This window comes from Megalobrama amblycephala, linkage group LG19 (assembly GCF_018812025.1).
Source record: "Megalobrama amblycephala isolate DHTTF-2021 linkage group LG19, ASM1881202v1, whole genome shotgun sequence".
In the NCBI taxonomy this organism is placed as follows: domain Eukaryota; kingdom Metazoa; phylum Chordata; class Actinopteri; order Cypriniformes; family Xenocyprididae; genus Megalobrama; species Megalobrama amblycephala.
In genome coordinates, this window is record NC_063062.1 from 15,284,912 (window position 1) to 15,301,922 (window position 17,011).

Here is a 17,011-nt window from a genome sequence, read left to right on the forward strand (position 1 = left end):
ACAAAACTAGTTGAATGAACGTATTTTTTAAGTTGGAGTCAAGTTTGGGTCAACTAAATAAATAAAATATTAATTCAAATAACACTTTGAAGAGGGAAATTGAGTGAAAATAAAAAAAAAATCTGTGAATCTAGTTACTAAATAATAATTAGTTGAAACCACTTGAAATTTTTTTACAGTTAAATTAAATTTATTTTGAATGGCCATCAATGGAGAAAAATGCTTTTGGCAGCCAAATAAATGGTGTAACTATGGTATCCTGAGACAAATTTCAGGCCGGGGGTTTAATACTCAACCAGGCCACTGCATAAAAACAACACATTTTGTAATTACAAAGGATCTACAAAACAAAACAAAACAAAACAAAACAAAACAAAACAAAATAAAATAAAATAAAATAAAATAAAATAAAATAAAATAAAATAAAATGGGGACAGTGATACTTTTTTGTATGCATTTATATTGTTTTTAATTTTAACTCAATTATTAATTTTTATTTAATCAATTTATATAATTATTTAGCACCACTGACCCACCTGAATCCTCTCCGTAAATAGATAAAAGTGCATCCAACAACTTACAATGCATAATTTGATGAATTACTGCTGCCATGGTCACTAGAAAATATACATAGCAGTAATAGCGCTACGTTAATTGCGCCAGACAAATAATTGCTGACATTTGTGATAATAACCTTAATCCATAATAGTACTAATTTACATGAAAAGCATGTTTGTTTGCTATATGACTTACTTTCTTGTTGTTCTCAGTGTTGTTTTGTCCATACAATGAAAGTCAGTGGGGAACAATGTTGTTTTGGACCCCATTGACTTTCATTACATGGACAAAACCAGTTGTTTAACGTACTTGTTTTAGTACTCCAAAGAAGATAGAAAGTCATACAGGTTGCCATGCAAACACGAGAGTAAGTGAATGATGACAGAATTTTCAGGTTTGAGTGAACTTTAACATATTGTCTGATTAAGTGAGAAATACCCAGCGAGGTAACAGGGAGAAAACTAGCGGTCTTGTGAAGGACAGTAGGGCACTAGTTTCCCCTTCTGTTGAACAAAGCCCCTGGAACAAGTGGTGGCAGTTCCAGGAGCCAATCTCCTTCAGCCTCCCTCCTCCCCCCATTACAATCCACTTTGCCAGGCTCTTGACTTACAAATTGCTGCTTTAGACTTGGTTTCATTGTAACAGCTTTCTTGGGAGAGAGAGAGAAAAAACAAGCACAGAAAGGACACTTATTTCTCGGTGCACTACAGTATCGCAGGGTCTCAGTGAACAGTCAGCGTATTGTTTCGGCCTGTCCCTCAGAGAGACTGGCCACAGTGCTGTCAATAAGCTCCCTCTCTGTTCGCTTCCCTCCCCATCTTTTCTACTCATCTACTTGGCTGGCATTCAAATAAAAGCCATGAAAAAGTAAAATGCTTAGGACATAAGCCCTTCAATGGCTCTGCTTAATTCCTTCTTTAATATGTCAGACAAAAATATCAGAGTTCTTTAGCATGCCAATGAGAGTGCTAAGAGAGAAGTGTTCCCAATGGAGCGAGAACAGCGAGAAGGGTGACTTGAGTCTGGTATAAAGCACTTCTGTGTGCTGTAGGGCTACTGAGAGTGGGGGGTGGGGGGTACCAGAAAGAGAATAGGTGTGTGTGTTAATGCGTATGTGTGTGTTCTGCTGGAGCTTTACTCCGCCGGCTTCGGCAGACGCAAACACTTGTGCACAAAGACACAAGCACTTGTCAAGACTTCCAAAAAAACGCTGTATATATCTCATAGAAAGTCAAGGTTGAGTCATTGAAACAACTAAAAACCATTAACAACTTGAAATTTCAGAGACCGCCACCTGTTACGAGTGTAAAAACAATGCTTTATGAAATTCTGATTTAATTGAAAACGATACAAGCCGCAGAAGTGCTACTACATTCAATAGCTGAAAAACATTAGCTAGATGAGTGCTAATATATTGACTTAATCACTATGTGTATGTGCGTGTTATATACTTCATTTAAGCAAGTTATTTTCATAATTGTTCTATAAATTACATTTTCCACTACATTGGTTTCAGATGGATAATTAATTTTTGACTTTGGCCTTTTTAATTTTGATTCTCATGCAGAGATTGCTGAATACCACATTGTTGTACTGTCTATCGCAATATCAGTCCACCTCAGCTAAAGACGCTTGAGAGTTTGCCCTGACCTCTTCGATCCAAGTCTGATAAACAAATTACATTACTTTGAGATGACGCTCGAAATGTCAGGTATCAGCCTTGCAGTGCAACTGACCACAAAGCACCATGGGATTTGTGGTCATCAACTTGACTATTAGTTTCAGCCTCAAACGATTCCGCTAGGGTGAGTCTACAGTCGCATATTGCTCACAAAGCTGGAAAACACTTTCTCGATCTGGCAAACACTAAAATTATTGGTTGGCCTTATGCAACTTACATCAGTGAGGGCATGCATCATTTTTATCAGTCAGTCGGGGGGGGGTGAATACACAATAAATCCTTTTCTGGATTCACAAATCCCTCAGTAAACACTCACCAACAATAAACTAGCAGGAAATGTTGTAATTTTCATTGTTCAATCATATTTTTAATCAAACTATCTGTTTGTCTAAAACCAGGGTTGTGCATTGAATTGAACTGAGGCATAGAACAGCAAATTTTACAAATAAAAATTAACTGAAATGCTAAGAATGTTTTTAACTGCAATACTTAAAGTGCAATTTTTAACTAAAACGTCAATTTAAATGATAAGCTGACAACAGAACCTTTTAAATGTCATTTACAAAGATGCTTAAGGTTTTATAGGCTTTACAAAGAGACAAATGTCAAATTACAATTCAGCTTCCTGTGTAGAATAGCCAAATCAGTTCAAATTCCAACTAGGCTGCTTTAATTTGATCATAAATAGAGTAAAAACAGTAACATTGTGAAATATTATTATAATTTAAAGTAACTGTTTTCTATTTTACTGTATTTTAAAATGTTATTTATTCTTGTGATGCAAAGATGAACTTTCAGCATCATTACTCCAGTCATCAGTGTCACATGATACTTCAGAAATCAATCTAATATGTTGTTGCCCAAGAAACATATTCCTATGACAGTTGTGAAAATGGTTGTGCTGCCCAATATTTTTTGTAGAAGGATTCTCAGAGTTCAAAAGAACATAATTTTGTTACTTTACATTCACTTTTGACCAATTTAAAGGTGCCCTAGAACACTTTTTCACAAGATGTAATATAAGTCTAAGGTGTCTCCTGAATGTGTCTGTGAAGTTTCAGCTCAAAATACCCCATAGATTTTTTTAAATTAATTTTTTTAACTGCCTATTTTGGGGCATCATTAACAATGCACTGATTTACACTCGGCGCCGCCCCCTTAAATCACGTGCTCCCTGCCACACGAGCTGTCGACTATATTACAGCGCATTTACAAAGTTCACACAGCTAATATAACCCTCAAATGGATTTTTACAAGATGTTCGTCATGCATGCTGTATGCATGCTTCGAATTATGTGAGTAAAGTATTTATTTGGATGTTAACGTTTTATTCTGAGTGAATTTGAGGCTGTCCTCCGTGGCTAACGGCTAATGCTACACTGTTGGAGAGATTTATAAAGAATGAAGTTCTGTTTATGCATTATACAGACTGCAAGTGTTTAAAAATGAAAATAGAGTAAGACAATACAGTATACAGTAAGAAACAATGGTAACTTTAACCTCATTTAACATTACATTAGCAACATGCTAACGAAACATTTAGAAAGACAATTTACAAATATCAGTAAAAATATCATGATATCATGGATCATGTCAGTTATTATTGCTCCATCTGCCATTTTTCGCTGTTGTTCTTGCTTACCTAGTCTGATGATTCGGCTGTGTGCAGCTCCAGACGTTAATGCTGGCTTGTGTAATCCCTTGAACATGGGCTGGCATTATGCAAATATTGGGGGCGTACACCCCGACTGTTACGTAACAGTCGGTGTTATGTTGAGATTCGCCTGTTCTTCGGAGGTCGTTTAAACAAATGAGATTTATATAAGAAGGAGGAAACAATGGAGTTTGAGACTCACTGTCATTTCCATGTACTGAACTCTTGTTATTTAACTATGCCAAGGTAAATTCAATTTTTGAATCTAGGGCACGTTTAATACATCTTTCCTACATTAATAAATTCTTACTGATGCTAAACTTTTGAACGGTAGTGTATTTCGGATAAACAGGACACATAAAAGCAAAACAAACTCTGGTTGGTCCCTTTATATGTCAGCCAGATGGTCTCTTCCTGTCTAAGTGGGCGGTTCTTGTGGAACAGACCTCATGTTGTTCAGTAAAGGTCTGGCAATGTGAGGCTAGAAATATCCAAGTGAGATCTTTATATATAAAAAATAAACAAAATATAAATAGAGAAAGACAGAGACACACACAGAGAGACTCTCAAAAGTCTCTATGGCTCCATCTCTTTGCACAACAAGGGTTAATGACTGGCTGGACCGTTTCCTCAGCATCGCTCCATCCAGATGAAGCGTGACTGCTGCATTATCATTTCACACAGCAAAAACAGACGGCGACATATGCCCAGAACCATCCTTTAGTTTTGGACTCAAAAATATTCATCAAAAAGGCCCTGCTCTCCCATGAGCTTGCTGCCATATGCCAGCAGAAAATGTCACCAGTGAAAGACATATTAATTCACCAGTTTCAGAACTCCATTTGATATTCATGTCTCCCAAGTATTCTGACCCAGATTCACTCCTGTGGTGTTAGATCCTGTTCGGCACAGAATAAAAGACAGCTGTTATCATGCCCTCTCTTCTTTGTGTGAGTGTGGCACACAAGCATGTGTGTACCTGTGTGGGTCTTTAATGGATGCACTGTGGTGCATTTTCATGTCACAAATAATGAAATTAAATTAAAACAAATAATAACCTTCCTCTTAGGCTGACAAATCCACATTTACAGTACTATGCAAGCAGCCAGGAAAGCATAATATGGCCACTGCACTAACATGCATCCAGTTCGGCCTAGACATGATCAATCCAATCCGGACCCATGAAATGGGCTTTATTTAACAGGGTCTGCTACACTTGCACACATTGACCTGAATCAAGAGTAAATCTTTATCCAAAAGAACCCTCATAATCATTCATGTCCATGAGGCTTCTATGTCAATTACAGGAAAGCAGGTATCTAAAAAAAAAAAAAAAACACTTACTATTAATAACTTGCAATAATAAACTTGCCATTTAATCATTGAAATTTTCATTAAATCATCTAGTTCACTTCACAAAGTTAAACAGCACCGCTCATTAGAGGTAAGTGGCAAGTATAGCTACCAGATTAGCTAAGATAAACTAAGGGTGCATCTCAATCAGCTCCTTAGTTTAGTAGTCCGGGCACTGATGAGGGAGTCAGCCATTATAAATGCTGTCTCAATCGCAAAAACCTTCCAGTGCACTGAAAAGTCAGCCCCCTAAAAAGTCCCACAATGCACAGAGAAATCCAGGCAGTATCGATGCTCACTATGTCCCCTGAAGCGCTAAACATAAATCACACGAGACAACTCACCACAAATAATGACACAATAGATGTTTGTTTTTTTTTTTTTACATCGCTAGACAACTACTAACATACTACTGACATCTACCACTATCTACTAACATAATCTAGTTAACATTTATAATTAATTTATGGCTGAAAAGTTGCAGGTATATGTTACAATTAAAGGGTTAGTTCACCCAAAACTGAACTGTCATTAAGTACTCACCCTCATGACATTCCAAACCCATAAGACCTTCGTTCATCTTTGGAACACAAATTAAGATATTTCTGATGAAATCCAAGAGGCATTCTAACGTAGGCCACGGAAGCCTGCACTGTCTATACAACGTAAACAGTGTAGGAGATTGACAGGGGAGACACGAAATTGTTGAATAAATTTGTTATTTTTGTTTTGTTTTTGCGCACAAAAAGTATTCTCGTCGCTTCATAACATTAAGGTTGAGCCAATGTCTTTACTACTTTTCTGGACCTTGAATGTGGTAATTACGTTGCTTTCTATGCGGGATAAAAAAACTCTGGGATTTCATCAAAAATATCTTAATTCGTGTTCCGAAGATGAACGAAGGTCTTAGGGATGTGGAACGACATGAGGGTGAGTAATAAATGACAGAAATTTCATTTTTGGCTGAACTAAAGTATTTATCATAATATACTTTAAATAACATAAAAAAATAAATGTCAGAAAATATCAGTTCTGCTGTTCTGCTACATAAATAACAGTAGTGACGTTTTACAAGGAGGACACTATTATATCACCAATGCGTTGTGAGTCAGGGCCCAAATTCGTGCTTACGATATACTGCACTGATTCACGACCTAGGGAGTTAGAGAGCTGATTGAGACACACCATAAAACCAGAGAAAGCTAAAGCTACTTACACTACAAACTACATGACCAAAATCTTGCTACAAGTAAGCTATATAAATATTACATATTAAAAGTCATCAGACATTTTTTGATCTAATATTTATTAATTAGAAGACAAAAACACCTAAAAAAGAAAGAACCAAACTATTCAGACTGATTCAGATCATTTTCCTGAAGTGTTTGACAAATTCATAGAAAAGAACTGACTCAAGAGAACAATTAATTTGCAAATAGGGCATCATTAGTTCTGAGTCTAAACAGACAACGGAAAATGGACAAGCAACTGGATTGCTGAAATATCAGAAGAAATAAAGCTGATTTAAGGAAAATAGCTACAATAAACTTTGCTACAGAGAAATGTAATAAATGTAATAGCTTCGTGACTAAAAACTAACATTTAAAAACTAGTGAATCTAACGGCTTACTACTGAGAAATGACGTTAAACTAATAGCTTTGCCATTTGCTGCTCACATTCAGTGTAGCCACAGTGTTTTTCATGAGCACTTTTTCTTGAGCCTTTGTTTTAAGTGTGATAATAGTAGTGTAATGGCAGGCACTGAGAAAACAGCACTAAATCCCTTCCATGGGATTAGCTGGAGTTCCTGGAAGGGAAGCATACTGGATGGGAGAGTACACGCAGGTTATTCATCTCATTTCAAATAGCACTGGAAGGAGCTGAGTAAATAATGCTGTTTGTTACAAAGTGCTGCTAACAGGCAGGACTGAAAACCTCTTGAATCAAAGGAAGCAGATAATGTCCTTCAGACAGCCGGGGTTTTGAGGGTTAGATTCAGTTCAGTGACTTCATCGCATGAAAAAGTATCTCTATTCATCGGCTCGCTTCGTTTTTTTTTTTTTTTTCCCTTAGCTGCGCGTAACATAAAAATGTTCTGAATCAATCTCCGCATGACTCTGCTCCCCCCTGATGCCCACACACAAAAAAAGGGTCTTGTTTTGGGTGTCAGTAGGCTCATTGAGATTTCAGAGGGCCACCAGCTTTGCAAGGCCAAAGGGTCCTCCACAATCGACTTCATTAATCTAGCATTTCCGCAACCCAGCCATGAGTTGGCGTTATATGAACCTGCCTTTCAAAACCGAGGCGCAGTGAAAGCGGCTTGACCTAACACCCAGCTGAACTCTGCCTGAGCCAAAATCCCAAAGTTCACCCAGACAACAAAAAAGCCCTCTCTTTCTTTCCCCATGTAAAAACACAGATCACCCCATGAACCTGAGAGAGAGATGAGAGCGAGAGAACGAGAGACAGCGAGCTCCGGAAGACTGTTGTCGGAGTGTATTACGAACTGTCATACGACACCTGCCACTGTGTACGCTACCTTTCTCACCTCACCTGCTGGGCCGCATGCTTTGTGCTTGGCTCTTGCTAGCTTTCATACATAGTGCTTTCCGACTGGGAGAAATCCAACTGATCTCCAATAGAGGGATTAGAGTGTGCTGCCAAGCCATTACGTCATGTTTCGCCTGGTAAAAAGAGAGATCACAGTGACCTGCCAGAATGTGTCAAAGCATTTTTCAGTGCACTCCAGGGGAAAAAACTAAATGCATTCGCACAAACAAAAGCATGTCAAATATTACAAGTCTCAGATGCATATTCGTTTATTATACCTTTCATAAAGATGCCATCAACAAGGGCACAGGAGGATAAGGGTCCGCACACTTCAACAGAAGATTTAAGAGAACATGCAAACAGGCTAAAAATACTTGCCAGCTCTTGTCTGACTGATTTTGTTTAGTTAAATGAGTTGCGATAGAAGGGACACTCAGGGTCATGCCCAGGCAGCAACAGAACATCTTTTTCTTGCTAAATAATTAAATTGAAATGAAAGTGCTACAACCAGTTGCTGTGCTACTTATGTATTATTCAAGCATTATACTACATATTTTTATGTTTTTGAAAGAAGTCTCCTATGTTAACCAAAGCTGACTTTTTTTTTTTATCAAAAATACCGTAAAAATAAACTGTAATATTGTGAAATATTATTACAATATAAAATAGCTGTTTTTTATTTTAATATATTTTAAAATGTGATTTATTCTTCTGCTGGCAAAGATGAATTTTCAGCCATTACTACAGTCTTCAATGTCACAAGATACTTCAGAAATCATTCTAATAATCATTCTAATTCATTACATTAGTTACTAATTCATTTTAGGGTTGATTTTACGGTTGATTATGGCAAGCAGAACTTTTAAGTAAGGAATAATTAACAACAGGCCGTTGAATTATTAAAAAAATAATGCACACCTGAGGTGGTAATACGGCCTCAACGCAAAGCGGTGTGCATTATTTTCTAATAATTCAACAGACCGGAGTCAATTATTTTGCTTATACTATGGTTACCACACCTCAAGACATTGCTCAGGTGTTGTATTTGAAGACATTTGTCAGGTTTTTGTCCATAAAACCCTCTTATGTGTTGGCTTAATTTCTTGTACACTACTTCAGCTGTATGTTTCTCTGAAAATAACTGCACACCTTAGAGTCCGTCAACCAATCAGATTCAAGCATTCAACAGCCCTGTAGTATAAGACCTTATTAAACAGATGTCTCAGATGTTCTTGTTATGGATTGTTAGCTGATCCAGACATAGAATGAAAAAAGACAGAGCTTTTGCAGTGAAGGCTCCAATGCTATGGAATAGCCTGCCAATGGATATTAGATCCACAGAATCTGTGCCTGTTTTTATATTCTCACTTAACTCACTTTATTAGTCACTAAGTAACTTATTTGTATAGTCTTCCTTGTATTACTTTGTGAAGTCTTTTTGTGTTTTGGGGATATTTTGTTTTATGTACACTCTAAAAAATGCTGGGTTTTGACCTAGCAGTTCGATTCAATTCAATTCACATTTATTTGCATAGCGCTTTTCACGATGCATATCATTTCAACGCAGCTTTACAGAGAATGCATGTCAACATTACAATTTAGAGAATGCAGTTAGCTAATAATGTAATAATTTAGGCAATTTAATTTACAATCACTGTTAGCAGTTTAATTGAAGATAGAAGCAATGAGCTCCTGGAAATAATGAATTACATATTAACAATAATTAGGATATATAGAAATTTGGGAATGTGCATGTTGATCCAGATATTGCGTCATCCGAAGACCTCGCGGGAGTTGGCGCCGTCTCTTCAAAGGGTTAAATGTTTGCCCAACCTGCTGGGCAGTTTTATTTAACCAAACTATTGTTAAAAATTACTATATGTCTGGCTTAAAATGAAACCAAAATAGGTTGGAAATTAAAAATCAGACACATAATTACAAAAGGCAACAATAATCAAAAGGCGAACATTTATTAATAAGCATTGTTTAATTATTATTCATTAAACTTACGAATAAATGTTAATTTATTAAACATATTAATAAACTGTTAATTTCTAACATACTTTAGGTTCATTTTAAACAAGCAATACAGTAGTTTTTTAAACTACCCAGCAGGCTGGGCGAACATTTAACCCAACCGCTGGGTTAAAACAACCCAAACGTTGGGTTTGTCCATTTTCAACCCAAATTGGGTTGTTTTTAACCCAGCATTTTAGTATTTTGTGTAGTGTAGTATCTTGTGTTTGTTTTATTATGTCTGCCTAATATTTAAAGTAAAGCTCTAGATTTTTTTTTGTTTGTTTTTGTTTTTTACTTTCTGTAAAGCACTTTGTGCTATGTAGCTTTACTGCTATACAAATAAAGTTTATTATTATATTATACGCTGATTCCTTAATATTATGAATATTGAAAATGTTGTACGGATTACGTAATTAGCAAAATTGTCTAAAATTTTGCAGATTCAGATTCTAATTCTGCTGTATCATTTTGCTGAATTTCACCTCACTAACCCTTCTTATCTTTCTCACAGATGCTTTCCTTTTTGCCACAGTGCCACACTTTGAGCCCATTTAACCCCATTCCATCTGGCGATGCATTAGCACAAGCGATCACATCAGGCCAATGCTAGTGAAGAGATCCTTCATAAATACTGTGTTTTCCCTTGGCGTCTAGTTCAGATAGTCTCTTTAAATCAACCCATGGTTTCACATCTGGACCAGAGAGAGGAACCGAGTGTCGTGAGAGGTGCACGATGGAAATGTCCAAGTCTCATCTAGAGCTCTGAGGCCAAATATTACTGCATCACACCACAGGACACTTATCTCCTCATGCATCCCTCCCCTGAGAGGATTTTACACTCCAGCTAACAGCATGATTTGGAGGTATACCAAGCGCTCGACCTCGGGGTTACTGAAATCTACAACCGAGCAGGATAAGCATTCTCAGTTAGAAGAAAGAGAACGAGCAAGGGAGAGACAGAGAGACAAAGACCCTCTCTCTCCATCACACACACAAGCACGCACATCCTAATCTCTGTCATCTAAAGAGGATGATCTTATTTCAAGACCTATCTGAGAAACTATAGTATTTTATGCAACTTGTGTGGTCTCGAGGTCTTAAATATCTCCTCGCCACAAATTTGTAACAGAGGATGTGGACGATCAAGTGTCTTCTGATGTGATAGCTAACATCCAAACAAACCGAAGACTATGCCTTTTAAGGATGTATGTTTAAATGGCGTAGAATGTTTGATGCATAATATTTGTTTCGGTATGACTGCATTCCATTAATCTGGGATTCCCCATTTGTCACTTTAATATTGTTCGTGTCTGTACTAGGCCAAAGGCCATTGTAATCTCACAAATGAGCAGAACACACTTGCTCTTAGTCAGCAAATCGCATTGTTTTCACCCCTCTTCCTGCACGATTTTTCGAAAGAGGTGTGAAAAGATCATTTAGTGCCTCAGAGGGGAGGCTTCCTCCAATATCCCCGCAACAACGCGCTCCGCCTGGCCGATTGTTCTTCGCGTGATCATATAAAAAGATTTCGGGAAGTGTCACTGCTTTTTATATTGTTGTTGTTGTTGTGTTTTTCCTTTCCCGAACAATGGGCTTCCAGGACAGAGTCCCCTAACGGGCTGCCAGATCCCCGCTTACCGGGTCTCCAACTCCCATCCCGCCTCTGCTATCTTTCTCTCCCCATCTGGCCCAGGCCCACTTCCCCAGCCGGGATCCATTGTGTGATCCTAGGCAGCACGCGCAGGACCGAGGCTAGCCCAAACATATTCAATTCACTCTCTGGAGCATTGCCAATAGACTCTCCTAGAGGTGAAGTATGTGACACTATGGATAAATTATAAAAAAAAGGTTGGTAAAGCCGAACTAGTTGATTCAGGATAACAATCTTTGTGTGTGCAGACTCCAAGGAAGGGGGACACCAAGGTTTATTAAAAGGTGCAGTAACATTACAACATTTTCAGGGAAAAAGCTCCATTAACAGTAGCATAGAGATGTAAGACGACAAAGCTCACACAATTCCCGTTAACAAGGACTTTAATTGGAATGACTAGATATTGCCTGCGAAATTTTGTCGAGCAATGGTAAAAGTGACTGCAGCTATACCCTCAAAGGCATTTGGTGTCAATGCATTGGGTGTTTTTGGCACTTATGGTTTTGCAATTAAAGGTTGCCAGACTAGTGTTGTTCATTTTAAAGTGAAATTAATGGTTGTATCGAATACAGTTTTCCTTGTTGTATTCAAAAGCTACTCTTTAACCTGTTGCATTTCATTACAACTGTACATGTTTGCGTGTGTGACCTCTCACACCTCTTTTTATGTGCCCCTGGCGTTGTCTCTTTGGTGAACTGCCGTGTGTGATTTGTCACCCCCGCAGGAAAGAGGCCTGGAGTGTGTGCGCTGCGGACGCACCCCCTCTGGCCGAGGGAAGTGTTCCTGTGCGGCGGCCTCTTTGTGGCACGCTAATCGAGCTTTCCTGTCAGCCGGCAGAGTTGTCCCTATGCACACTGCACTACGTGAGACGGGTGGACTCCACCACTCCTCCGGGAAGTTCTGGGATCAGCAGATAACAGTACTGCTCCCACCTCTGACATGCCGCCACTGGGCGGCCCAGTTCTCTCTCTCTCTCTCTCTGTTTCTCTCCGATCTGTGTGTTCTGTGTCTCTCTCTACCTTTCTGTGACCTTCACAAGCTCTTTCTCTATCTTTCCATGCGCTTCTTTATTCTTGCGCTCCAGCTATCTCAATTGTCTTTCTACTGTAGGCCCATGTCAAAGCAACACCCCCCTCCATAGTCCACGCAGGGGTCATTGTAACCTCACAGTTTAGCTCCTCTGTCATTTTGCCCACACATACTGTTGAAGCATTGATTTTTGGATGGCATCCTCCATAAGCTTTTAATGAGCTTTGCTTGCTGGGTTTTGTGAGGGGAAGCACATTGTCACACATTATCACCACACAGAGAAAAATACATAAGGAAGATGGAATGTAATCCAAACTAAAACAATGTTATATTATTATTATTATTATTATTATTATTATTATTATACTACTACATGTATTTATTTATTACATTTTTTTTAATTATGGATTTTCTTCTAAAAATTTCTTGGAATCAGTAGTTGAAAATGTTCCAGAAATTTCTGATATTAAAATAGAAAGTTGTTTTAAAACAACACCAATGTTTGTGATAGCATCCTAAAATGTGAAAATGACTATAAAAACTATAGTTTCATTTAATTCAAATTTTACAGTTCAAATAATAAATACATAAATGATAAATGATAAAAAAATGATAAATCTTACATTTTAACCTAATAAATTATGCATGTTATATATAATTTCTCTGAACAAAAACGGCAGACAGGCTAAACGAAAAATGAAACTAACTCTCTGACAGTAAGTGGCACTTATGAAAAAGCAGAAATACAGCGGTTACCTCTGTACACTACTTTATTAGTCATCATAAAGAGGAAAGATAAAAGAAATTGCCATCAAAACTTTTCTCGAGACAGTTATCTCACTTCAGAAATACATTCATATATGTTTGTAGGTATGAATTAAAGATTGAGAACCCAAAGAAATGCAAATAGACAGTGCATATAATAATAATAATAATAATAATAATAGCACTATATAGCAACAATGCTAGTACTACTATTATTATATTTGAAAAAAAAAATCACTTTATTTTTATTGCATGATAAACATGCAATAATTCAAAGACACCACAAAAAAGTGGCTTTACTTACTTCTATAATTTCTGTATTAAGGGAAAAATCCCTTATGCATTTTACATAAGTGTCAGGGTAAATGACTAATTGTGTAAATTTATCTTTGTATTATTTTTAAAATAATTGATTACATTAAATTAAAATGTTTTATATTTTTTTAAATAAAATGTACAATTATTATTATAAATAAAACTGTCAATCAAACCCAGAAAAAGAAGGGATGATTCTCATTTTTCCATTTCTGCTTCAACTCACATGTGCCTCTCTCACCGTGAGGGCTGGATTATAGGGTGTTATGTCCGTGACAGATCTACACACCTTCCACACAGAGTTTTTTAGTTCGACATCTCCATGTCTTCTGTGGAGTGCGAGACCAATGATTAGAAGAGACTACACATACTCCCCCTGGAGCTACTGAATCACCTCCACAGCCTGTCCTGTATGGCTCTATTCCAATCTAATCGGATTGCCGTACTGTCCGTGAAAAGTGGCCTCTGAGGACCCCCCATTCTCATACTCAAAGTCCTTTTTAAAGCATCTCAACGGACACTTCTTTTTATCCCTTTAAATATTAAGGTTATTTGAGCGTTCAAAGATTTGTCAGGAGGGATTCTTCAAGGACTTCACTCCTTGTGGTGAATCATGCAGGCTTTTTATGAGGATGAATATGAACAAAATACAATCATATAAATAGCCATCATACGAACAGAGGCACTTAAACAGGAGACAAATGTCTGTGGTTTCCAAGGAGAAAAAAAAAACATTGTATCTTCTGTCTATTCATTCAGTTGCAGACTGAAATAAGAGGCAACAACGGTTGAGCTCCATTTCTGATGATGTGAGGTGCTTGTTTCCCGCTATAAAAGATTTGCTGATTGGATATGGTCTACAGTATTCTGCATGTGTCCAATAAGAGTTTTTGAGTGCAATCTGTGTATATCAGCTCACTGTAAACAGCCAAAGTATTTTTTTTTGTGGAGGCTACTATGAAAAGACTCGCCTTTTTCTCCAGTACGTTTTTTTTTTTTCATCGTTGTTCAAAGCTGGTCATCTCCCCGTCTCTGAGGATCATTATATTCCTCTCCCTCTCACCACCCACCTTTATAAATGTCAGACAGGAATACATTTTATTTGAACTGATATCGCTCCTTGAAAAGGTACCGCAAAAGTTTTTCACGTTGTGTCTGCTTCCACTAATATGATTTGTCGGACAAATTGTGTCATTAATCTGTTTCTTTTTGACAGCGTGAGTGAGGGGTGGTGGAAATAAGGACCCCAAGAGCAGAAAGGCCCTCTTTCTGTCGTTGGAGAGAGGTCGGTTTGGCAGCACTCTTCCTTTAAGGTAAACATTTATTACTTCAGGGCTGCCCGGCGAGCTGGAGGCAGTCACTTCACAGGGCTGTAAATGTCATCTTCCCTTTGACATGTGGCTGACAAATGAGTCCAAGCTCCAGTGGCCTGGGAGATCTATCAGCCCTCTTCTTCTCCTTGGCTGGAAGCTTAAAGTTATCAGAGCTGGAGAAAGAGCTCCACAGGCCCAGGATCAGCCACTGACCGGAGGGCGTTGCATTACCTCATAGTGAATGCGTCTCAACGTGCAGACAGGTGAAAGAGGTCGGTCATCTGCCGGTGGCACATTTTCTTGAGTGCAATGCGAGAACTGTTCACATAAGCAAATCTATTTGAGGGAGGGAAATGTATAAAGCTATTTAAAATGAATAAACATAAGTTTGGGGATAGTAAGATTTTTTTTTATGTTGAAACTAGTTGTGCTGCTTAATATTTTCGTGTAGACCATGATACCTTTTTTCAGCATTCTCTGATGAATAGAAAGTTGAAAAGAACAGCATTTGAAATAGAAATAATAAATGTATTTACTGTCACTTTTGATTAATTTAAAGCATTAGTTCACTTCAGAATTACGCTAACAGGACAAAACAGCAACAAAAACAACAATAGCGAACTAGATGATTGTGTTCATGCTGCAGAAGCTACTGAGCCAAAATAAAGCATTATTTCTAAGCTTTACTAAGGTTTGTATACAGCGTGCAAGGTTTATGCGCATGCTCCAAGTCTTATTCTCCATTTTTAGTGTATCCCTGTGGCAGAATTACAGCGCCACATACTGATCTGGCATGTATACTACATCGTTTTGAGTTGGTTTCAGTGGTTTCGTGTGTATGTGGATATTTTTTGAGATGAGGGAAAAAAAAGACTTTGTGTGGATGTAGCCTTACTCACCCCCATGTCATCCAAGATGTTTATGTCTTTCATTCTTCAGTCGAAAAGAAATGAAGGTTTTTGAGGAAAACATTCAAGGATTTTTCTCCGTATAGTGGACTTGGGTGGGTGGGTTTCAGTGCAGCTTCAAAGGGCTCTACTTGATCTCAGCCGAGAAATAAGGGTCTTGTCTAGCGAAACGATCAGCCATTTTCTTAAAAAAATAAATAAATAAAAATTCTAATTTATATACTTTTTAACCACAAATGCTCGTCTTGCACTGCTCTGTGATGTGTCATGCATTACGAAATCACATTGGAAAGGTCACATGTCACATAGGCATAAGTACAGCGGTAGGGTGAAAAAGTCCATCTCATTTTCTCCTCCAACTTCAAAATCGTCCAACATTGTTGTTTTACCTTTTTTTGTTAAGGCCATTTGACTTAGTCTTTGCACATTCACTTAGACACACTGGATCGGTACTTCCACCTACGTCACGCGTGACCTTTCCAACGTGATTACATAATGTGTGGTGCAGAGCAGTCCAAGATGAGCATTTGTGTTTAAAAAGTATATACATTTTTATTTTTTTTTAATTTAAATAACCGATCGTTTTGCTAGATAAGACCCTTATTTCTCATCTGGGATCATGTTCAGCCCTTTGAAGCTGCTATGAAACTGCAATTTAGACCTTCAACCTGTTGTACCCCAGTGAAGTCCACTATCTGAAGAAAAATCCTGGAATGTTTATCTCAAAAACCTTAATTTCTTTTCGACTGAAGAAAGATTTCATCTTGGATGACATGGGGGTGAGTAAATTATCAGGAAATTTTAATTCTGAAGTGAACTAATCCTTTAATAGGTCCTTGCTCTTAAAATAAAAATGTATCTTACAGACCCCAACATTTGAAAGGTAGTGTATACAAAATAAATAAAAATCTTAAATTGTGCCCTATTAATCCATGCCAGCTTGAGTGCTGCTCTCATTAAAGCAAAAGGGCAATGTACCAAAAATTCACATAAACTTTTCAATTAAACATTTTACTCAAATTGTTTTGCTGATAATATAACTTATAATGAAAAAAAAATCTTCAAAAAAAATCTATTAGAAAAATGCAAATATGTCTCAGACTTTTGGAGCCCACTGTATATTTATTTGATTTGTCATCTACCTGAACAGAGAAACTGAGCCTGTCTTTGTGTCAGTTGTCACCACGCAGATCTTCACTTTGTAATTGAGGTTG

The 17,011-nt window shown here is 37.6% G+C and overlaps 1 protein-coding gene across 4 annotated transcripts in view; it reads right to left on the minus strand.

Moving 5' to 3' along the window:
* nr2f2 (nuclear receptor subfamily 2, group F, member 2) overlaps positions 1-17,011 on the minus strand; it is a 346,178-nt gene that overhangs the window by 268,259 nt on the left and 60,908 nt on the right. The window contains exon 3 of one of the 4 annotated variants that reach the window (XM_048169142.1): positions 7,801-7,931. The exons of the other annotated variants lie outside the window; for them this stretch is intronic. The gene's annotated coding sequence lies outside the window, so the exon portion shown is untranslated. The remainder of the gene's footprint in view (positions 1-7,800; positions 7,932-17,011) is intronic. 4 annotated transcript variants of the gene reach the window in all.